The sequence below is a fragment of the Hemiscyllium ocellatum genome, chromosome 21, assembly GCF_020745735.1.
Source record: "Hemiscyllium ocellatum isolate sHemOce1 chromosome 21, sHemOce1.pat.X.cur, whole genome shotgun sequence".
Classification (NCBI taxonomy): Eukaryota; Metazoa; Chordata; class Chondrichthyes; order Orectolobiformes; family Hemiscylliidae; genus Hemiscyllium; species Hemiscyllium ocellatum.
Window position 1 is genome coordinate 48,807,162 of NC_083421.1, and position 24,319 is coordinate 48,831,480.

General features: G+C 41.7%; 2 protein-coding genes across 6 annotated transcripts in view; one reads left to right on the forward strand and one right to left on the reverse strand.

The window, feature by feature from the left end:
• Positions 1–24,319, forward strand: part of LOC132825862 (ras-specific guanine nucleotide-releasing factor RalGPS1-like) — a 781,992-nt gene that overhangs the window by 371,887 nt on the left and 385,786 nt on the right. The gene's annotated exons all lie outside the window — the stretch shown is intronic.
• angptl2b (angiopoietin-like 2b) overlaps positions 1–24,319 on the reverse strand; it is a 123,800-nt gene that overhangs the window by 60,661 nt on the left and 38,820 nt on the right. The window contains exon 2 of the mRNA XM_060841436.1: positions 11,148–11,235. The gene's annotated coding sequence lies outside the window, so the exon portion shown is untranslated. The remainder of the gene's footprint in view (positions 1–11,147; positions 11,236–24,319) is intronic.

A 24,319-nucleotide genomic window follows, 5' to 3' on the forward strand; every position in this document is an offset into this window, starting at 1 on the left:
AGACCTAAGGAGCAACTTTTTCACGCAGAGGGTGGTACGTGTGTGGAATGAGTTGCCAGAGGAAGTGATGGAGGCTCGTATAATTGCAACATTTAGAAGGCATTTTTGGATGGGTATATGAATAGGAAGGGTTTGGAGGGATATGGGCCAAGCGCTGACAGGTGGGACTAGATTGAATTGGGATATCTGGTCGGCATGGACGAGTTAGACTGAAGGGTCTGTTTCTGTGCTGTACATCTCGATGACTCTATAACTCTATGACTTGAGACCACGAAAGGTAACACTATCTGTACTCCTAGCATCTTTTATGTAAATATCTCGCCAAGACACACGCGGACAGCATTGTTGGATTTAGATTAAACTACAGTAGAGAATGTATACATATCTCCAAAAGTAAAGAATACACTGAAATACGTTTTTAAAAAATCTTTAGCATGGACTTCACTGGGAAGGCCAGTGTTTGTTGGGTAAAAACGAGGACTGCAGATGCTGGAAATCCGAATCTGGATTTGAGTGGTGCTGGAAAAGCACAGCAGGTCAGGCAGCATCCAAGGAGCAGGAAAATCGACATTTTGGACAAAAAACTTTCATCAGGAATAGAGGTTGGGAGCCACCAGAGGGGAGAGGTAACTGAGAGGGGTGGGGGGGAGGGGGTTCAGGTGAGGAGAAAGTAGCAAAGAGTACAATAGGTGAATGGGGGTGGGGATGAAGGTCATAGGTCAGAGAGGAGGGTGGAGTGGATGGGTGGGAAAGGTGATCGGCAGGTAGGACAGGTCATGGGGATGGTGCTGAGCTGGAAGGATGGAACTGGGGTAAGGTGGGGGGAGGGGAAATGAGGAAACTGGTGAAGTCCACATCGATGCCCTGGGGTTTAGTGTTCCTAGGCGGAAGATGAGGCCAGTGTTTGTTGCCCATTCCTAATTATTCCCGATGAAGTGGCTGGATAGACCATTTCAGTGGACATTCTAAGTGTCAGCCACATTGCGCGTCTCGGATCGTGTGTACAGACTCGACCAGCTATGCAGATTTTGTTTCCTAAAGGACATGAGTGAAGCAGATGTGTGTATACAATCATTGATGGCTGCATGGTTACATTACTGAGACTAGCTTTTTGTATCCCAGTTTATTAATGGGAGTGAAGTTCCACCAGGAGTGAGAATTGAGCCTGTCTGGTGTCAGTGTAGGCCATTAGGTTACTGTCTTTTCCAGTGTGCTTCCAACGCTCCCATTTACCAATCCAATGTGTGGATTTTGGTCACAGCATGAGGATTGTACACTATGCGTGTGTGTTAATGCATCAGGATTCTTTAGCCACTAGAGGGTCTGGTTATTATACTTTAATCCACACACCACCTCACATTTCTGTAACCCAATGTCTCACTGCCATACTTGTGCAATCACGCAACTTCCAATAGGCAGACATTCTTATTGAACCAGAATAAAGAAAATACAAATGATAGTCAAGACGTTAAAGCAGAGGCTCAGACGTTTGGTTGGCAGAGGAGTGAAACATAAAAGAGGCAGATATCTGTAATTATTTTTTCTTTCATGACAGTATGTTTTAAATGTGCCTCGCCTTTGGATATAATGATTTTCATGTTGCTTTGATTTGTGGTCTAAATTGTGTTTTCACAAAAGTGTGGAAATGCACTCTGAAACGTACCAAAGTGAATAGGATGTCTCTGCAATCTTTTCTCAGCAGTTGAAGCAGAAACTGGTCAGAGATTACATAAACTTTTGAGGCATAACTATGAATCTGAGTTGGTGGGGTGGGACCAAGAAAATATTTGTTTTATGCTGTAAACTGTAGAAATGACCGGGATAATGGACATCATGTCATAAAACTTCGTTCGATGACAGATTTGATTCCCAGGCTTGCCACTTGCATCAGCTGAAGTACGGCCCTGACAGCTTAATTAAACTTAATTAAAGGTGCTATACAAATGCAAATTGTTATTGAAGCTCTTGGATTTTAGATGTCTTATTTATTAAATCGCGTGAGAGAAGTAAGGTCAGAGCAAAAATAGAATTTCAAATTTTACAGCCTACTTATGGCAATGGGAAGAGGAGTGGATAGATTAAAGGCGCTGCTATTGGGTGACTCTATAATTATGTGGGTTGCCTGATTTGGAAAGCACTAGGACTACTAGATGGCTTTCAAGTAATCTGGAGTATTTGTTACTCCTTTAACACAAGCCCAGGAAAGTTTTGACTACATTGTCTGCAGTTGTGCAATGTGCTGCAGCCAATTACTAAGAAGATTACTGTTGTTAGTCATGCCCCAGGTCAGCCAGTAATCGCTAAATTGTCCTCTCTCTCGATGCTAGGACCTCCCTGTAGAACAGTAGCTGGGAAAAAGTCTATTGAGTTCTGTGGATTGAGAGGACTGTTCTTTTTTAAGTCACCTGCTTGGAAATAGTTGCATTCAAAATATAGGAGCTGATAAGTCAGTATATTTGTGAACTTGAACTGGAGGTTAGCTCAAATTTGTTGATCTGAAGCAAAGGATATTTCACAAATAATGTAGTGCTTTGTGTCCTTGGAGCATGCTTGTCCTATCTGAAGGTATTCAGGGTCAATTTAAGATGACATCTTACATTGGGATTCTCTGCATTAGCCTCTCAGTTTATATCATTTGTTCACAGTTGTTCATCTTAGCACAGTCTCCAGTCCGGGACTGTGCTTGAAACCTGCTTATTAACTCTGTCCTTTTAAGGTGAGCAAGGTGCCAGAGGCTGTCATGAAAGTCATGGTAGGCCAGAGTGATTTACAAGGCTTGACCTTTCTTGAGAAGATTCAGTCAGCATCATAAACTAAATAAATCAGGAGACTCAAGTTTATGTAACATGCAGTCATCATTCAGTCCCCAGTAGATTATAGCCCTGAGATCCTTAAAGGTTTGTTGCAATTTTCATTTAACTGAAATTTGTAGAACTATTGATGCTATTGCTTCCCCCACTCCACACACATACATCTGGCAATAACAGACAAGATTGATGAGGCACTAACAAATTCCCTTTCCTGATGTGGGATTGTTCCCTCACTGAAGAATCAACAATAATAATAATATTGCACCAAAACCATCTGATGATTTTTGGAAAATGGATAGTTATCCATTTTAAGTAAGAATGAAGCTAACTTGAGAACATACTAAGTAAAGTGACAGGTAAATCTCGGATTCAAATCGATGTGGATACTTTTGCATACTTGAACATTGTACTTCTATCCTACACCTCCAGGCAGGTATGAAGCTCAACTTAGGGGAAAATGTTAGCAAAGAACTTTATCAACGTTGAGTTTACTTTGAGGGTTAGCTGGAGGTATAGCTTAGATCTGGTGAAAGTGAGCACTGCAGATGCTGGAAAAGCACAGCAGGTCAGGCAGCATCTGAAGAGCAGGAGAATCAACGTTTTGGGCAAAAGCCCTTCCTCAGGAATAACTTAGATCTATCAACTGAGCATTACTAAACAGTAATATAGACTTTAAAAAGTCCTCCTAGCAGTAAATCAGTTGCTTTAATCACTCAAATGATCCAGTTATTATGTATTACATGGCGTTTAGCATGACGTCTGTCAATATTCACGTGCTTCACTTCCTCTTTAATCTGCTGTGACTAACTTTCATCTTTCATCATCATTGTCTCTGGAATTAAAAGCCTCGATGGAGAGTCTTTGGAATTTGGTCAGCAAGTAGGAAAATTCTGCAGCAAGGTTTAGCAATTCCAGTTAGGAACAGTTTTTTTATAAATTCAACAAACTCCAGAGCAAGTATACTTCCACTTTGCATTAAAAAAAATCCCTGTACCTTCATCATGAGGTGGTTGTTTGTTACAGTGTCCGTAAAGTAATGTTTGTTTAGGGTAAGATCTGGTGACATGTTTTGCTATGGTATGTTACTGACTATGTTAATGGAATGTTCTCTCTAATCTTCAAATTTATTTTCCATGACACCTCCCAGTCCCAATCCTGTTTGGCATCTACTGTACTAATTTTCCACTGATATCATTGCAAGAGGTCTCTCAAGAGGGTCATACTGCCCTTACAGTTAACCCAATAAACTTTTGGTTCTAGCTTAAAAACAAAAGATATTCGGTTTAAAAATTGCTGATGTCTCCGCCTGCCTCCTCACTGAAAGAAAGAGTTCTTTGTGAGGTTAATTGAGGCCTCACTAAATGAGTGCCTCTGAAAATCTTTACCATGTCCCACAAATTACCAGTAATTATTCCTTGGAGCGGTAATACTCTAAATTAACAAGCTTCCATTTTAATGATCTAACTAAAAAAGCTAAAAATGAGATGGTTCGATAACCTCAACAGATGTCTACTTTTTTATGTATTACTTCACAGAATATTTTAACAACTCTCCCCACTTAAATGTTTACTTTCACAGTTGGTGTGGAATAATGCTTGTGAGCAATTCTCATTAGAGAGAAAATTATTGTGAACTGCATATAATGTAAGTTACGTAATGCTCACCAATGGGAGGTACAGCACTGAAAGTTCATATGTGGGAGAAAGATTAGTGGAACACTGTGAATGGAGCTTTCTGAATGCACAGAGACAAAGGCATCAACAGTGCAGTAGAGCCAAATGCAACTGAGAGCGACATTTCAATCATTTATAAACCACTATTCCAAATTACATATCGTGTTAATTGCAAGATTGTTGATTCACAGAATGTACCACATATTAGTCTGGAAGCTGAAGGGAAAACTAGAGCGCCAAACTGAAGTGTGTAATATTAGTTTTCTCTACTAAACATTAAAACTGCATTTCCCTTCAAAGTTTTATGGCCTTCCCTTGTTTGTTTATATGATGCTCATGTATTTTTACTCACAGCTATGCACTGCACTTGCTTCCCTTGTTGGGGATGTTTTATTAATGAAAATCATAGCCATTTAGAGGTCAGGTGGCAACAAGTAAATTGATCATTTATAAATACAGAAATGAGCAACACAAATCTAAGTTGCTGGGACTAAAGGACTTGAGCAATAGGAGGAGAAATCAGTAAAACCTGTGATTCACACACTGGTCCGACTTCTTTAGTTCACTCATGGAGCAACAGTATGACCAGTATCTTCATTTCCTTTTGTTACTGCTCCCCACCCCTACTCACCCCATCTCCGCACATCTCAACAACTCATTTGAAGCAATTTTCCTTTAGAGGGGAGCATTTGTAAGCTGTTAAATTGTAAAATTTCATCACAAATAGCTTCAGGGTATGCCAGGAATCAGTTCAAGCAAGGTCAGGTTAATAGTCCTTTTGATAAGAGCAGCTGCTGGGTAACTTCCTTAAAGTGAGTAACTGGGCAATACGGACTGCAAACATCCAGCAGGCCATCCTTATCAATGGCTTCGGCTGATCTTAGCTATATTTGTCTTATTAACCCAGGGATCAGGGAAACTGGGACTGACTTGGATTCCTTCATCTAATCATTATTCAGCAGGTCTGAATAGAAGGAAAGGTTAGGATAGGACAGGTTTGGAGTTCATGGTTTGACTATAGGGGCCGCATAATGTGCTGACATCCTGTCAAAGCTCATGTGTGAGTGATGACCACTCCTAACAGAGGTGCTTAAGGCAGTGTAAAACCCAGGATGATGTAGGGGAGGCTTTGAAGAGGAGGTAATTTCACAGATATTCTCTACTTCTCTTACTGATAATTTACTTTAATCTCCAAGGTTCAAGATTCAAAATATACTCAATTTGTTTTCTCCCTGCCGTATGCAGGGAATTATTAATTTTGCCTGACAACCTATTGTAATGGAATATTTTCCTTTTTAATGTACAACGTTTTATGTATAAACCTTGATGCAAGCAATCAAACCCATTGTAAAGGAATGAAAAGGGCTCTTAAAACATATAACTCAAGTTGTGTTAATGTTTACAATTACACAGCACCTCTGTAAGCATTTTCCCTCTCTGAATGATGCTCTATAACTACACAGTTGAAAAAAAGCAATGTTTTTATTCTGAGTTAATGTTTCTCCTGAGGTGGTTTAAAACAATTCCACATCCAAAAGCCTGCTCTGAAAACTCTGTTCACATTTTCTCAATTCTGATGAGTTGCACCACATCAGCTGGGAAAACCTGCAACATTCTAGAACAATCTATAAAATTATTTTTAAAGCAAAGCCAATGCACCCAGTCTCAATGTCAACAGATCCTTTTTGTTCTGAAGAAAAAAATCTTCCATCACATCATCGCCAAAACTTAAGCAGTTATTTCTTGGGATGTACTCTCTCTGTCGACCCTATTTCAGAAATCAACTTTTGAGGTATATAGTTTATGGACAAACTGACAAGGGAGCTGGTTGAGAATATAGCTCTGACCACCTTCAGTGGAAGAGGTAACAAGCCTGAACACTCAAGGATGATCAGGTGACAATACATTAGATTCTATTTATTGCTGTCGCATGTACAGTGATACAGTGAAAAATGTTGTTTTGCATGCTGTAAAGATAAATCATATCATACAATTGCATCAGGGTAGTAGAACAGAGTGCAGAATAGTGTTACAGCTGCAGAGAAAGAGAGATCACTATTCATGTTCATTTCAAAAGCATGATAACAGTGGAAAAAAGCTGTTCTTGAATCTGTTTTTACATGTATTCAAAGTTATATCTTCTGCCTGATGGAACAGGGTGGTAGAGAGTACAATCAGGGTGTCGGGCTCTTTGATGATGTTGGTTGCTTTCTCAAGACAGCAGGAGGTATAGATGGAGCCAGTGGTTGGAAGGCTGGTTTGTGTCATGGTCTGGGTTGGGTTCATGACTCTCTGTCGTTTCCTGCGGTCTTGGGAAGAGCAGATGCAATACCATACTGTGATGCATCCAGATAGGATACTTTCTATGGTGCATCTATAAAAATGGCTAAGCATCTTTGTGAACATGCTGAATTTCCTTCGCCTCCTGAGGAGTTGGAGGAATTGTGATGACGTGGGTGAACCAGGGCAAATTGTTGCTGATCACCATTCCCAGGAGCCTGACGCACTCCACCATCACTACCTCAGCACCATTGATGCAAACAGGAGTGTGCCTTGTACTCTTGAGTGAATTCATGCAAAACTACAATTCATCCCCTGGGACACCTGCTGCTTTGTATAAAGAGCATCCGGCCTTCCCCCACGTAAATTCCTTGAACCTCACTGGCTTTATGCTGAGATGAATAAGTGGTACAAGTGAGAAGGTTCCTGCCTTCATGAATCCTGTGTTGATGATGTTGCAGGTGCCGTTCTATAATAGGACTTAAATTATGACTTGAGCCAAATTGCAGTAAAATTGTCTTCATATTTTTGACATTTCTATTTGTTGTGTATAATTGGATCATTATCTGAAAACACAGGGAATGTGAGGTAACTACAAAGATGAATGCCATACAATCCTGATTAAGTAGCTAGCACCATCCATTACACTGAAAATGTGTTGCTGGAAAAGCGCAGCAGGTCAGGCAGCATCCAAGGAACAGGAGAATCGACATTTCGGGCATAAGCTTCCTGAAGAAGGGCTTATGCCCGAAACGTCGATTCTCCTGTTCCTTGGACGCTGCCTGACCTGCTGCGCTTTTCCAGCAACACATTTTCAGCTCTGATCTCCAGCATCTGCAGTCCTCACTTTTTCCATCCATTACACTGTACAGGACAGACTGCCACACTTCAACAGGGTAATGGTTTTATTACCTTTCAACTTATATCATGTAGCAACATTTGGGCCACAGTAAAGTGAATGGTTTTGTTAACCAGTACACAGCTGGTAAGCTGATGAACAGCAGCAGGCACTGGTTCAAGAAACAATTAAGTTGCAATTCCCACATTAGGTTAAAATTGGCACACATCCCAATGACATTATCGTAGAACTACACTTGGAGGCAATGGTGTGATCTGGAAATTTTGCCTGGGATTTTGCGAACTCCAGGCCTAATTAAGGAATAATTGAGCCAGAAATATTCAGTTGTTCATTCTGAAAACCCACACAGCAGACATTTTTTGTAAGTCTGTCTAGACTGGACTATTCTACTGGCCTCTCGGCTGACCTTGTACCATCCACCCCCGCTATAAACTTGAGCTCACCCAGAATTCTGCTCCCACACACCCAGCTTCCCCGTACTTACTGATCATCTTTAACTCCTGATGTGGAGGCACCCTTGAATTGTGAGATGCCTCCATACCGTAGCCTTTCCCTAGCCTTGTAGCCTGCCTCATGCTGCCCAGTAAACCTTCTCAGGGTTCTACACCCCTACAACTGTAGCAACAAGCACATCTGCATTTTCGGTCTTGCCATCACTTGCCATCTTTATGTGGTCGGGCCTACGTGTAACTTCAGACCCATAGCAATGTGGTTGCCTCCGTAGGACAGTCTGATGTCAACAGCGTAGGTTCAATTCCCATCACTGGTTTGAGATTACCATGAAGGACTCTCCTTCTCAACCTGTTCCCTAACCTGAGGTCTGGTGGCCCTTAGGTTAAATCACCACCAATTGCTTCTCTCCAAAAAGAAAGCAGCCCCTGTGGTCTGGTAAGACTATGGCAATGTGCACACATAGATACTGATCCAGCCAGTGATGCCCACATCCCTTGAATGAATTTTTAAAAAGTCTGGCAGTTGGCTGGCATAGCCCAAGGCTTGGAATTCCCTTCCCTGGAACATCTGCTTTTAAGGCAAGTGAAGCTTTTAGTCTTGTGGTGCAGTGGTGTAGTGTCCCAGTCTCTGAATTAGAAGATTTAGATTCAAGTCGCACTTGACTTGGAAGTGTCAAAACATGTCTAAGCACACTGATTGAAAATATATGATTAGTCACTTATTGTATTATCTCCTTTAGTGACATGCTGTTGAATTTTGTTTGTCAACAATCTTCTGATGTGCTGTGGGCTGATCTACTTCTAAAATTTGTTTGAACTGTCCAAAAATGTATTGGTTTAGTGGATTGGCCATGTTAATTTACCCATGATACTCAGGGAAGTGCAGGCTTGGTGGATTGGTCATGCTTAATTGCCCCACTATGTCCAGGGATGTGACAGTCTGGTGGACTAGCTGTGGGAAATCTAGGGTTACAGAGATAGGTAGGGGAATAGGTCTGGATGGGATGCTCTTTGGAGAGTTGGTATGGACTCCCTTGGCTGGATGCCTACTTCAAAACTGTGGGGATTCTATATTTCAAATTCAGTGCTTGAACAGATTTTTCTGTTAAGTTGTTGTGAGTTGTTTGCAGGTGCAAATGAATTTGAATTCAGATTGCCATGTTTGGGGGGTTACATATGGCTCCATTTCAAATCCAAGTATAAAACTGTTCAAATGTGCTACTTTGGTTCAAGAGTATGTGCAGACAATTAGGATTGCACTGACAATAAAAATCTTGGAGAACTCCTTTCGTGGCTTCATCCATATCATGAAATTGTAATTGTCCATTTCTTGAAATTTGTGTTCCTACCACAGGGTTTCCTATGGCATAGTTTGTGGCTAAATCATAGAATACACTATCTTATAATGACAAAAATATATATCATTTAGTGTATAAAACTTTATCCTGTGCCAAGGTGCATCTATGTGCAAGGTAAACACTTTAAGAGTCTGCTGCAAAGTAATTGTTGGAATAGATTGAACTCACTCTTAGAGGTTGATTACACTTTGGAGCTAGCTTGAGGTCACCAAGAGCATTCTCTGTTACAAGGGAAGTTTCCTCAGTATTTTTCAAGGTGTGGAGCACACATCTGCATATGTGGTTCCTGAAGTGTGGTCATTATGTCCGATAACAGCACCTTCCAATTGCAAATGAAGTCTTAAACAAAAGAGTACGGTACAAATGCACTGTCCAGTGTGGAAAGATTTTTACATTGGGTGCTGCCACTCCTGCTTGAAGCCACCTCTTGGTGAAACCCTCAGTCTTTGCTAACTCTGGTATAATCAGTGAGGTGCTTTCTTGGCTGGCCTTCTGTTCTTCATGCTCTGTAAACTTGAGCTTATCCAAAACCCTTCCGTACATATCCTGAGGCACGAGTGTTATTCTTCACCAATTCTCATTGTCCTCACTGATGTACTTTGTCTCCTCTTCTTCTACCTCAAATTTAACATCCTTATCTTTGTGTTTAAGCCTAAACCGAGCCTGTTGCTATCTCTGCAATTTCATCTGGAGTTCTGTTTTTGCGTCTTGGCTCTTTGCTGTTCTCCTCCCATTTTCTCTTCCATTGACATCCATGTGTTTATCTGCCAGCAGATATAAACGTGCAATTAACTCTGCCATCTCCTTGACTTCCCCTTCAAAAAAAACTTCTTAAAATCCATACCTTTGCTTAGCCTTTGGGTCAGCCCTCCTAATTGCTCCTTTTTGTCATTATACCTCTGTTAAATGCCTTGCTGTTGATCATCTTTTATCGAGATTTGCCTTTTGAAAGAAAAAGTGGGAAGAGAAAACCTGGATTCAATCGTTTGAAACTGAATTCAAAGCTTTTAACCTTGTTGGCAATGATATAATTGAATTAGGAAAGCTGACGGGGATGAATAACCTGATTTTTTAAAAATTATTCATTTGTGGGATGTTGGCATCAATGATTGGATCAACGTTGATTGTCTGTCCTGAGTAGCCCTTGAGAAGATGGAAGTGAACCACTGCTGTCCATGTTGGTACATCAACATTACTGTTAGAAAGAAAACTCTTGGATTTTGACCCAGTGACAGTGAAGGAACAGTGATATAGTTCCAAGACAAACGTTGTGTGGCTGAGAGTGGAAATTTCTGGTGGCAATGTTCCTTTAAGAACATAGCTAGGTGCAGGAGTAAGCCATTCAGTCCCTCAAGCCTTCTTCACAATTTAATGTGATGATGGCTGACTCCATGTCAACCTCAACTCCACTATCCTGCCCATTCCCCAGAACCCTTTTAACCCATTAGTGATTAAAAACCTGTCTGCCTCCTGTCTAAATTTGTTAAATGTCCTGGAATCCTTTGGAAGCCACAGATTCACAACCCTTTGAGAAAAGTAATTCCTCCTCATCTCTGTTTTCAATTGGAATAGTCTGGCATTAGTCTGCGTTTCACCAGCAGGAGAGCAAAACTTCATGACATTAGATTAAACTTCAACAGTAAAGTTTTTATCATTATGATACTCTTCTTCAACAGCAAATCCATTCCTTATTGGAAATATAAAACCATCATTACCATGACAATGGTCCTTGTCCATGCCTTAAATCTTCAGAAAAACTTTGGAAAGTTGGCCAACACTCACGTTATATGCTGCCTTTGATACCTAGAGGATAAGAAATTAGATAGTACTTAAAATTCAGACATAGCCATTAAGAAAACCAAGTTTAAATATGGCCATCACAGTCAATAAAAGATATATTTTGCATGTTCTACAGCAATCAGGTTATCATTTAAAGATAGAGAGGACAAATGACTCTGATACAAACAGAACAACATTAATAAATCAGCCAATTATAGATCAGAATGGACAGCAAGGTCAATGCATTTGCTTCCCTTGTAGGTTGAGATCATGGATTTAATAAAGTGTTATCAAAGCAGCCTGGGTGAATGGCTGCTGTGTATTTTGTAGGCAGTACACGCTGCTGTGACTGTGCTTTGGTGGTGAAATGAGTGGGTGTTTACAATGCTGCATGTGATGCCTGTGATATTTTCATAAATGACAACTCCTGATGCCTTATGGTGTTTGCCACCATTACCCCTTGAGATGCATGGTATTGGGTACTGCAGCTTCCACTGCTTGGCATGTGAATGGTCCTGTTTTATAGCTTCACCAGGTTGACTCCAAGTATGCCTGGTGCTGTTCCTTGATGCCCTCCTTGTTGAACCAGAGTTGGCCTCTGTCTTGATGGTAATAATGGAGTGAGGCATATGCCAGGCTTTGAGATTCCAGGCTGTGGTTGAAAAGAAATCTGCTGCTGCTGACAGTCCAGTGTCCTATTGATGCCTAGTCTTGAGTTGCTAGATTTGTTCAAAGTCTATTGCCCTTAACGCAGTAGTAGTGCAGTATAACACAATGGATGATATTCTTAATGTGAAGACAGGACTTCCTCGCCACAGACAGTGAGGTGGCCACCCCTACCAATACTGTCATTGATAGACACATCTGCAACAGAGATTGGTGAGGATGAGACCAATTGTCATGTTGGCTTCTTCTGTACCTGCTATAGGTCCAGTCTGGAAGCCACGTTTTTGAGGAATCTGCCAGCTTGGTCAGCAGTGAAGCCATTCTTACTGATGGATGTTGAAGTGCCACATCCAGTGCCCTTGCCACTCTCCATGGATTCTTTGAAGCAGTGCTCAATATGGTGGAATACTGATTTTTCAGCCAGTAGAGGGGATTTTAAGGTAGTAACCATCAGGGGATTTCTTTGCTGTAACATATTAGGGAATCTGGAATCAATATCCAGGACTCCCATGGCAAATCCCTCCTGACTATATGCCCTGTGCCACTACCACTAGTGATTCTAGTTGGACAGGTCTTAGCCAGGAATAGCATTAATTTGACCAGGATGTTAGCTCACTCATGGATTTATACTTACACGTTATGTCATATTATAACTTGGATACCCTTCAGCTCTCCCAATTTTGGCCCAAGCCCCCATGTTTGAAAGGACTTTGCGGGGCTGGGTTTGCCAGTGTCATTGTCAATCTGAGGCAGTTTTCCCCATTTTCATTTCTTTCAGACTTTGCAGCAGTTTGATATAAACTGAGTGGCTTGCTAGGCTACTTCTGAAGGCACTTAACAGTTAACCATGTCGCTGTGAATCTGGATTCACAGGTAGGCCAGACCAGGTCAAGATGGCAGATTTCTTTCCTCTGAGGACATTAATGAACTGTGGCTTGCGTCTAACCAATGGTGTCAGAATGCATTCTGGTGGACCAGAAAATGATCTGCTGCTCGTATTATACAGTTGTTTCAACATCTAAAGATACTTTGTATTTCTTTCCCACATACATTCACACTATCTATATATATATGCAACTCTATGGGTCCAAGAGTATTGTTCTCTCTCTGAGCACAAGCAGCATTTTCCACCAAAGCTGAACGGTTGCTTACATTACATGTCAAGGGGCCATGTGAACGAGCAAGAATTCAATTTGCGATTTGGTCATTTAAGTTGGACTGACACAGAGGGTCAGCTTGTGGCAGATCAACCTCAAGTCGAGGGACAGCTGCTGGCAATACATTGGGTCACACGGAACTCCCCAGAGACTCTTGGGATTGGAGCCGAATGATTTTATTTTTAAGCTGAAACGCCACTTGATAATGAAGCTTTAATCCTGTCAGAGGCAAATTATGTTTGACTTCATCAGGCAAGTCAAATTTCTTAAGGTTTCACATTACTGCTGAAACCAAAGGGATCGTAAATGAACCACGAGGCAGTGTTGCCATAAGTGCTTTGATTTCAAGTTAGTTTCCTGTTTAGCAGTACTGTTGTATTTTAGCTGAATGAGGGTAATCAATTGGGAAAGTGTTTCACATATATTAGGGTAACCCAGTAAAGCAACAAATATTTTATTACAGAAACTACATGGTCCAAATCATCTGGCAGGCAATGCTTCCAGTTCCCATTGAGAGGATCTTTATTATATCTTGCTCGTCATGGAAAATAGCTGCCAAAGATATCAGAGGCCAGAAATCTACTTCAGCACCTGAGGCACACAGAGGCCTTCAAGTCTGTATCCAACCAACACTATTTTTGTTAGCTGTTGTGCCCTTTTTTGGTTTCGTTTTGCTTCACTTCACCCCAGTGGCATGGTGAGAACCAATGATGGAATGATGCAGGCGAGGAAACAACAAGGGGTTAGAACTGCAGCCCTCTCCCTACCCCCAAATCCTGTTGTGGGATGTTGCATGCATACTTGTAAAATGTAATCCAGGCATGTGTTTGAATTGAGCGAGATGTTCCAGTTATGTCAGGGCTGCTTTGCACTTTAAAGGAGACAAACGTTTTGAAATGAGGTTCATCGAGTTGTAACAGTGCTGCCCGTATGGCACTGACGGCAGATACTGATGGGACATCGGCAGGTAGTGGACTCATTGAGGGATCTGAAGACCTGTTGTGACCTTGCTTTTGAGGTCAGCCAGTTTTGTACGCCAGCACTCCGCCAGAAGTTAATTGCAAATAATTTATCTTCTAACTTTGCTGATTGCGACCACAATCGTGCTGCTGTTTTGAGTCCAATAACAGCAGCAGCACATGTTGGGAGATGGTATTGTGGCTATGCTGCACGCAAATTAATCACAATCTGGATTTAATCGCTGCCGCCCAAACTTCACCTTCAGCTCTGCGCAGGGTTGCTAATCCTTCAGGCTGTCTTGGAGTCTCCGTGAATTAAAGTTCCATCTCTGGATTACTGCTGGGAGCCAGGAAATAAAATTGCAACATTGAAAGAAAAATGGATTGTTTTTATGGCCACTTCCTTTTGTGTTTATTTTATTAGTTATAAAGATATTGGAGATACGGGGTAGGACTGAGATGAGAAGTGTCTTCCCACAGAGAGTGGTGAGTGTGTGGAATTCTCTGCCACAGAATGCAGCTGAGGCCAAAATATTGAATGTTTGCAAGTGGGATACGTAATTTTTTTTGGGCTAAAGGGATTAAAGGGTACAGGGTGAAAGCAGGAACAGGGTATCGGGTTGAATGTTCAGCCATGAACACACTGGATGGCGGAGCAGGCTTCACAAGCCAAACAGGCCCCTTGTGCTCCTGTTCTGTGTTTTTAATGAGAGACATTGTATGGCAGTCAGTGGTAGGAGTTCACATGGTGGTGGAACCTCTAATAATAGGTTGAACCAGAAGTTGACAATGTTAACGCTGTGCTATAATGCAACACCATTGTCACCAGCTTGTGAAATTATTCAACAACGTACAGTCTCATTTTAGATTTTTAAAAACTGTGCTGAGGTCATTGAGGGTCAGAGATTCAGTGGTGAACTCAAACCCTCTTGACCCAACAATTTTAATGTGACTCCTATCTGCAATTGAAGAAAATAGTTACGTTTGCTGAGTTATTTCAGGGTGTGAGGCCCAACTCGAGACCTTTACTCCTTCCTTTTCATTCTCTGTTATTCCTTCTCTCATTTACCTCCCTCACAAATGTGTAAGGACTGCTTGGAGCTGAAAGCAAATAAATTTGTCTGCACGTGTTTACCCAGAAGAGGGGTCGACAGAATTCATACCAGAAGGAAAGTATTTGTTTTTTTTTGTTGCCAATGGCAGGGTGAAGACTGAACTATTTTGCATTTGGTTTATGGCTGGAAACACAATATTTGCTGACAGCTGAACTCCTCTATAAAAACAGTTTAACTCTGGAGGAACTGACCTGGTGAGTGGATTTTTTAAAAGGTAACAACAGAATCCCAGTGTGCGCACTCACGACAGGTTTGTGAGCATAAAGTGATAGAGTGAAGGGATTAAATTATCCTTTTGTGAGAGATGTGTTCGTGAGGCTGGTAACTCACTCCAACAACTCAGTCGTTGAAAACTGTTCACAGCTTAGTGCTGTCACCAGCTACAAAGCTAGATAGTTTGACCTGAGGAAAGTGTTTCATCTTGTAGCTTGAGGAGTTACCCTGTGAGGAAGAAATCAAAGAAAAGGTTTTAGGATGAGCTGCCGTGTACTTGAATGCTCAGACAATGTGGGAAAATGGAGAGATGGTCGATGAACAGCCATGATCGAGAACAGTCCAGCAGGCCTGAGGGACTGAATGGCCTACTTCTACTCCTGTAAAGCCAAACACACATCAAAATATCTTTGGATAAACCAGGTGAGAAGAAGCTTAAGTTTTACAACAGGAATTTCATTTTTATTACATCCCATTTTACTCCTTTTACATTTGGAAAAATTAAATTTGTACCACCTTTTGAGTAAGTTCTTTTATATTTCATGTCAAACTGTCTAGTTAATGGACCATGGGTGGGTTACAGCTATTGAGAACACTTCCTGGAATGTTCGTCCATTTTACAATCCCCCGAACTTACAAAGTTTAAGTATGTACAGCCACTCCACCCAAAAGACCCATACTATCACAAATGTTCTGCATGAACTTCCTCCCGCGTGTTTTTCATCCAACGAATCCTTTGATGCTTTTCTGTCTCGTGTGCTTATTTAGTTTCCCTCTTAAAGCTCCTAGATCATACATTTTAACTATTCCTTACCACGGTGAGTTTTGCATTCTGCACTTTCTGGGTGTATAAATGTCTCCTGAAGTCCCATTTGGATTTGTTAGTTCCTGCCTTATACTGATGTCCCTGGCTTCAGAGTCCCTCCACAAGTTCCCGCTATTCTGTACGGATTCTTCATCAATCAGAAACTCAAGGGTCACTGATCAAAACAGCTTGTATCTCCTGTTTTCTGCAGGGAAGTATCCAAGGTGACTTCGTCTTCCTCCAGTCCAGTGTCCTTTATCTCTCATCTTCTATTCCTACAGTCCATATTTTTATTTCTGCATTTTCTTCTCTTGTTAGGTTTTTATGTCATTCTTTTTAAAGGGATGTAGCTGTATCTGACAGACCCAGTGTTTGTTGTCCATCCCTAACTGCCCTTGAACTGAGTGGCTTGCCCAGCCAATTCACAGGGCAATTAAGAATCAATCATATAACTGTGACTCAGTAGTCCTATGTAAACCATACCAGGTAAGGAAGGCAGGGTTCCTTCGCACAAGGATATTAATAAAGCACATGGGTTTTTATGGCAATTGTATAGTTTCACAGCTACTATTACTGAGACTATTATTATATTTCTTAACTACTTTTTCTTTCTTCATTTTGTGGGATGTGGGTGTCGCTAGCTGGCCAGCATTTATTGCCTGTCCCTAGTTGCCCTTGAAGGTGGCGGTGAGCTGTCTTCTTGAATCGCTGCAGTCCATCTGCTTTGGGTTGATCCACAATGCTGTTCAAGAGGGAGTTCCAGGATTTTGACCCAGTGAAAGTGTAGGAACAGTCATACATTTTCAAGTCAGGATGCTGAGAGCCTTGGAGGGGAACTTGAAAGTGGTGTTGTTCCCATGTATCTACTACCCTTACCCTTCTGGATGGAAATGGTTGTGGGTTTGGAGGGTGCTGTCTTAAGATCTTTTGGTGAATTTCTGCAGTGCATCTTGTAGATAGTACACACTACAGCTACTGAGCATTGGTGGTAGAGGGAGGGGATGCAGCACTAATCAAATGGGCTGCTTTGTCCTGGAAGGTGTCAAGCTTCTTGAGTGTTGTTGGAGCTGCAGCCATCCAGATAGGTTGGGAGTATTTTATTCCATTCCTGACTTATGCCTTGCAGATAATTCTTAGGCTTTGGGGAGTCAGGAGATGAGTTACTCAGTGCACTATTCCTTGCCTCTGACCTGCTCTTGTAGTGTTAATCTGGAAAGTCCAGTTGAGTTACTAGTTAATGGTAACTCCCAGGATGATAGTGAGGAATTCAGAGATTCTCTCTCTCTCTCACTCTCTCTCTCTCTCTCTCACTCTCTCTCACACACTCTCTCACTCTCTCTCTCACTCTCTCTTCTCTCTCTCTCACTCTCTCTTCTCTCTCTCACACTCTCTCTCTCTCACTCTCTCTCACTCTCTCTCACTCTCTCTCACTCTCTCTCACTCTCTCTCTTCCTCTTTTAACTTCTATTCCAGAAAGTAGTTTATGGTGAACAATACCGATGGTTTTTTACTGTCAGCCAACCTTCCTGGAAATTGTTTTTAAACCAAAACAATAATACGTGAAAGATGAAGCATTTTGACCTTTTTGAAGAAGAATCATGGTTTCTTCAAGTACGTTTGGTTTCTGCCACTTCTATCCAATGTCATTCATCCTGCATGACACTCGTTAGTCCCAGTTAGTTAGTTAGTCTTTGTTAGTCCTACACCAAAGATGCATCGCATTCTCTGGTGTGCATTACTTTCTGCGTGGCATGTGCTCCAATGTTGAAATAGTAACAGAACTGACCATGTGGGAAGTGTTAGGAAAATTGGTAAAGGCAGATGAAAATAACCGATATCTTGTGGTCTTGCGTTTAGGCATCCATTCTGGGAGATAATACGTTAAAGATGTTTGTTATTAACTATTTGACCAGTTCAAAGTTGTATTTGAGTCCTGGCTTTATTCGCACAGGTTATCAATTCGCAATGGGTAAAGTTATTGAACCACGTGTGATTGGGTCCATCTGTTTGTACATCACCCCAGAACAAAACATTTCTCTATCCTTGACATTTACTGAGAGCCGGAAAAGGTTTTTCTGACAGTTACCATGAAATGGGGAAAAAGGCCTACTTGTACAATATTGTGCATACTGTGAGGTAAACAGGGCAGGCAGACCATGTACTGGCTGCCTCACGTTTTGAATAAAGAACAGAATTTGAACGTTGTAAACTATTGTTCCTTCCTTTTTAACATTAAAACTAAATACGTTTGAAACCCCCTACAATCCTATTTCTAACCAGAATGATGCTCTCAATGAGCTGTAAGTGGCACTTACTCAGGTGGTGGTGTGGGATTGACAACAAGGCCTTATAGTTGAATCCACATTCTGTGCACTTTATATTTTGTTTAGAAGTTAAAAGTAAAAAAAGTTGCTCCTACAATGACGTCTTTAAGACCATAAGACATAGGAATGGAAGTAAGGCCATTCATCCCATCGAGTCCAATCCACCATTTATTCATGGCTGATGGGCATTCCAACTCCATTTACCTGCACTCTCCCCATAGCCCTTAATTTCTTGCAAGATCAAGAACTTATCAATCTCTGCCTTGCAGACATTCAACGTCCCAGTCTCCACTGCGCTCCTTGGCGATGAATTCCACAGGCCCACTATTCTCTGGTTGAAGAAATGTCTCCTCATTTCCATTCTAAATTGACTCCCTCCCATTCTAAGGCTGTGCCCATGAGTCCTAGTCTCCCCGCCTCATGGACATCTCTCCTCAGCTTTCTAAACTCTAACGAATACAATTCCAGGATCCCCAGCCGCTCATCGTATGTTAGGCCTACCATTCCAGGGATCATCCGTATGAATCTCAGCTGGACAAGCTCCAGTGCTAGCATGTCCTTCCTGAGGTGTGGGCCCAAACCTGGACACCGTATTCCAAATGGCATCTGACTAGAGCTTCTTAAAGTCTCAGAAGCACATCGCTGCTTTTATATTCCAACCCTCTTGAGATAAATTTGCTTTCTTAGTCATGGACTCAACCTGCAAGTTAACCTTTAGAGAATCCTGGACTAGCACTCCCTGATCCCTTGTACTTTGGCTTTATGATTTTTCACACTGTTTAGAAAATAATCCATGCCTGTATTTTTTTTTCCAAAGTGCAAGACTTCATATTTGCTCACATTGAATTTCAACAACCACTTCCTAGACCACTCTCTCCTAAACTGTCTAAAGTTTTCTGTAGCCTCTCCACTGCCTCAGTATTACCTGCCTGTCCACCTAACTTTGTATCATCGGTGAACTTCACCAGAATGCCCCCAGTCCCTTCAGCCAGATCATTAATTTTTAAAGTGAACAGATGCGGCCCCAACACTGAACCCTGCAGGACACCACTTGTCATCCGATAAAGGACGTTTTATCCCAACTCTCTCCCTTCTGTTAGACAGCCAATCTTCAATCCATGCCAGTAGCTCACCTCGAACACCATGGGCCCTCACCTTACTCAGCAGCCTCCTATGAGGATCTTTATCAAAGGCCTTTTGGAAGTCTAGAACACTACATTTCCCTGACCTAACCTTAATGTTACCTCTTCAGAGAATTCCAACAGGTTTGTCAGGCACGACTTCCCCTTACTAAATCCATGCTGATTTGTTCTAATCCAACCCTGCTCTTCCAAAGATTTAGAAATTCATCCTTAACGATGGATTCTAGAATTTTACCAACAACCGAGGTTCGGCTAATCGGCCTGTAATTTTCCATCTTTTGTCTTGATCCTTTCTTGAACAAGGGGGTTACAACAGTGATTTTATACTCATCTGGGACTTTCCCTGACTCCAGAGACTTTTGAAAGATCACAACCAACACCTCCGCTATTTCCTCAGCCACCTCCCTCAGAACTCTACAATATAGCCCATTGGGGCCAGGAGATTTATCAATTTTTAGTCCTTTTTAGCTTTTCTAGCACTTTCTCTTTTGTAATGGCCACCAAACTCAACTCTGCCCCCTGCATCTCCTTAATTGTTGTGATATTACTCATGTCTCCCACTGTGAAGACTGATGCAAAGTAGTTATTAAGTTCTTCAGCTATTGCCTTATCTCATAGCATTAGCCTTCCAGCATCAATTTGGAGCAGCCCAGTGTCTACATTTGCCTCTCATTTGTTTCTTATATATTGAAAGAAAATTTTACTGTCATTTCTGATATTACAGGCTAGCCTACCCTCATTTTGATCCTCTCCTTCCTTATTTCTGTATTTGTTATCCTCTGTTTGTTTTTGTAGCCTTCCCAATATTCTGATTTCCCAGTGCTCTTGGCCACTTTATAGGCTCTGTCTTTTTCTTTAATACATTTCCGGACCTCCTTTGTCAGCCATGGCCATCTAATTCCCCACCCCTCACCCCCACTGAAAATCTTTCTTTTCTTTGGAATGAACCTCTGTCCTGTGTCCACAATTACAGCCAGAAACTCCTGCTTTTGTTGCTCCACTGTCTTCCCTGTTAGGCTCTGCTTCCAGTTGGTTTTCATCAGCCCCTGTAATTACTTTTACTTAACTGTAACATCACAAGCTGTTCCAAAAAGCCATCCTGTAAGCATTCCATGAACTCCCTCTCTTTGGATCCACCAGCAACATTATTCACCCAGTCCATTTGCATATTGAAGTCCCCCATGATCACCGTGACCTTGCCTTTCTGACATGCCCTATCTATTTCCTGGTTCATCTTGCGCCCCTGGTCCTGACCACTCCTGGGAGGTCTGTACGTAACTCCCATTATGTTTTTTTTTGCCTTTGTGGTTTCTCAACTCCACCCACACAGACTCCACATCCTCTGATCCTATGTCATTCAGTGTCATATATTTAATTTCATTCTTAACTAAAAAGTCAACCCTGCCCTCTTCCCTGTCTTTTCGATAAGTGTAAATCCTTGGATGTTTAACTGCCAGTCCTGAATCCCCTGCAAGCATGTCTCTGTGATGCCTACCACATCATAATCATTCACAATGAATTGTGCCGTTACTTTGTTATGAATACTACAAGCATTCCGGTAAAGTGCTTTAATGCTAGCTTTCTAATCACTATTGGAGATGTTGGAAATCATAAGATGTCCTAAGTTGTCCTTCCTGTTTGCTGCATTGCTAGTTTGCCTTAAACTTAAACCCTGCACACATGCTAACCTGCTGTTTATCTTTCTACTTGACTCCATACTCCCTGTCGCTTTCCACTTCCCTTCCCACCACCTACACACCCCCCTCCCCAACTCCGAAGTATAAAGTCCTACTGACCACCCTATTTATCCTTTTTTCTAGAACACTGGTCCAAATTGGTTCAGGTGGAGACCGTCCCAACAGTACTGATGCCAGTGCCCCATGAAATGGATTCCCTCTTTCCCACTTAGCCATATGTTTACTTCCCTTTGTTATCCCTATACTAATTGGCACGTGGCTCAGGCAGTAATCCAGAGATTATGACCCTTGAGGGTCTATACATCAATTTCCTTCCTAGTGCTTGATCACCCCCCAAACAGGTCCTCCACCCTAGCTTTGCCTATGTTGTTAGTCCCAATGTGGACCACCTGCTCCAATATCCTTTCAAGCCAGTCAGAGATGTGCTGCACCCTGGTACCAGACAGGTAACGCACCATGCGGAATCCCCGATCCGGCTCGCAAAGGATACGATCTGTCCCCCTAATTATAGAATCCCCTATAACAACTACTTGTCTTTTTGCTCCTCCCTCTTGAATGGCCTTCTGCACCATGGTGCCGTGGTCAGCTGGCTCATCCTGTCCACAGCCCTTTCCCTCATCCGTACAGGGAGCAAGAATCTCATACCTGTTGGACAAGGTCAAGGGCTGATGCTCCTGTAGTCCTGAACTCAAAATCCCCCTACCTGCCTCACTTACAGTCACACCCTGATTCCTGAAGAAGGACTCATGCCCGAAACGTCGACTCTCCTGCTCCTTGGATGCTGCCTGACCTGCTGCACTTTTCCAGCAACACATTTTCAGCTCACTTACAGTCACACTCTGCTTTTCCTGATCCCTAACTGAATTTGAATTACTTAATCTACTGTGTGTGACTGCCTCCTGAAACAAAGTGTCCAGGTAACTCTCCCCCCTCCCGGATGTGCCACAGTGTTTGAAGGTCAGATTCCAGATCATCAATTCTGATCTGGAGTTCTTCCAGCAACCAACACTTGCTGCAGATGTGGTCACTGCCGTTCACAATGGGATCAGCCAACTCCCGTATAGCTGCAGCACATCACCTGCCCAGCCATAACTACTTATTTAATTAACTTTAATAATTTTTGCATTAAATAATTTCTAGTACTTTCCTGCTATGGTCTGATTCAATTAACCAATTAAGCTTTTAATCAATCACACGATACACAAGAAATATAAGTTGAAAAGCCTTACTGTAACACATGAGAGCCCTTCTTGGTTAGAGCTCTTGCTGCTGCTGGAACAGAAATGGAGGGCTCCGCTGGTCGAGATAAGTTTTCTTTAAAAAATCTTAAAACAGTGACTGACCTTCCCTGGAGCCCCCTGATTGACCCTCACTCTTCCTGCTGTCAGTCTGTGGACTCTTATTTAGGTTAGAGGAGGAGGGTGGGAGGTGGGCCCTATTGTGTAGCAACTGTTACATAAAGGATGTTGGTGCTATCCATCGCTCATGGATTTCTCTCCAAGTGGAAGAGTCGATGAATCAGCTGGTCAGACGTGAATGGTACTTGGTTGACTGAAGCGAGTTCCTTTGTTGTTTCTTTGTTTTTTTCTTTGCATCCATTTTCATTTTGTCCAAAAAATAATTTGCAAATCTTTGTAGCTTTCTTGAGGCACAAGCCCCTTTTGGCCATCATTGTCATCAACTTAATCTATGGTCTTTAAAAGTGGGGAGGAGAATTTGGCTTACCTCTCCATTTGTTATTTAATCTATTTCTCATTTCTACAACAACATTTGGACTGATGTGGTAGATTTTTGCCTGTAGTTTTTGTTTATTCATTGATGGAATTGTGGGCTAGGATGGCTGGGCCAGCATTTACTGCCTGTTGCCCTTGAGAAGATGGTGGTGAGATGCCTTCTTGAATCACTGCAGTCTGTGTAGATTGACCCACGATGCCGTTAGGGAATTTCAGGATTTTGACCTAGCGACAGTAAAGGAATGGCGATATATTTCCAAGTCAGGATGGTGAGTGCTTTGGAGGGGACCCTTGTCCTTCAAGATAGTAGTGTTCAAAAAGATGCTAATGAACCTGATTATTTCAGCCCTGATGAATTTCTAGAATTTCTGCTTCCTTTGTTTTCATTTTGTTCAAAGTGGCATCAAATGAATTTAAAACAGAAATACACCACCTCAGTCTAAGTTAGCAAGGAACTTGGTTTGCCATCTCCTGCTTTTTAGATGCAGGTTAAATTCAGATCAGGCCAAGTTCATTAGTCCATTGGTGCCTTATTTCCACAGTTGGCAATTGAATCTGAAAGTAAGAGTACTGTTGTGGATTCTATTGGAAAGTGGGGTAATGTTTGAATGTTTCACAACGCTGCTTCTAGCTATCAATTACAATGTAATTCAATATATCCTAATCCATTTTAAACTAGTTGCTGATGCAGTGGCTTCTTGTACTTTTTACCTCACTCGCCAAAAACAGGGAGGAACAGTTCAGGAGGCAGGGTGTGGGAAGGGAGCATTTGAGTAGAAAACAAGTCAACCTTTTAGAAGCAGTAAAATACTTTGGTCATATTCCTTATTGATGAGTGATCTAATATTCTGCAGATGTCAAGTTATATCAATAACTTTCAAGAAATCCTTTTGGAATTCTCTAACCTGGTATTTTTGACTGCCTGGACTCTCCAGCTACAGTATAGAGAAACGACCAAAGCATGTGTAAACCCAGAATGAGAGGTTTGATAAGAATGAAAACAGGAGTATTTGCAATGTGGGCAAATAATTGGCAATAAGTGGAATTCATTGTAAAAAGCAGCTTTCAGCACTTCACTTGTAATGCCTTCATCCTGGTGTTTTTGAAAACTGGGTTATATGGTCAAGTCATGTCAGTAATGTTCTGCCATTTGAATTTGTTTGATGTTGATTATAGCAGGCCATTAACATGTCTTTATCTTGTTTAACCTCCATAGCAACTTGAATGTAGAGCTGGAAATACGCTTTTATTTACAGTCAATTTTATCCCTTTACCATTTAGAATTTAATTCCTTTTT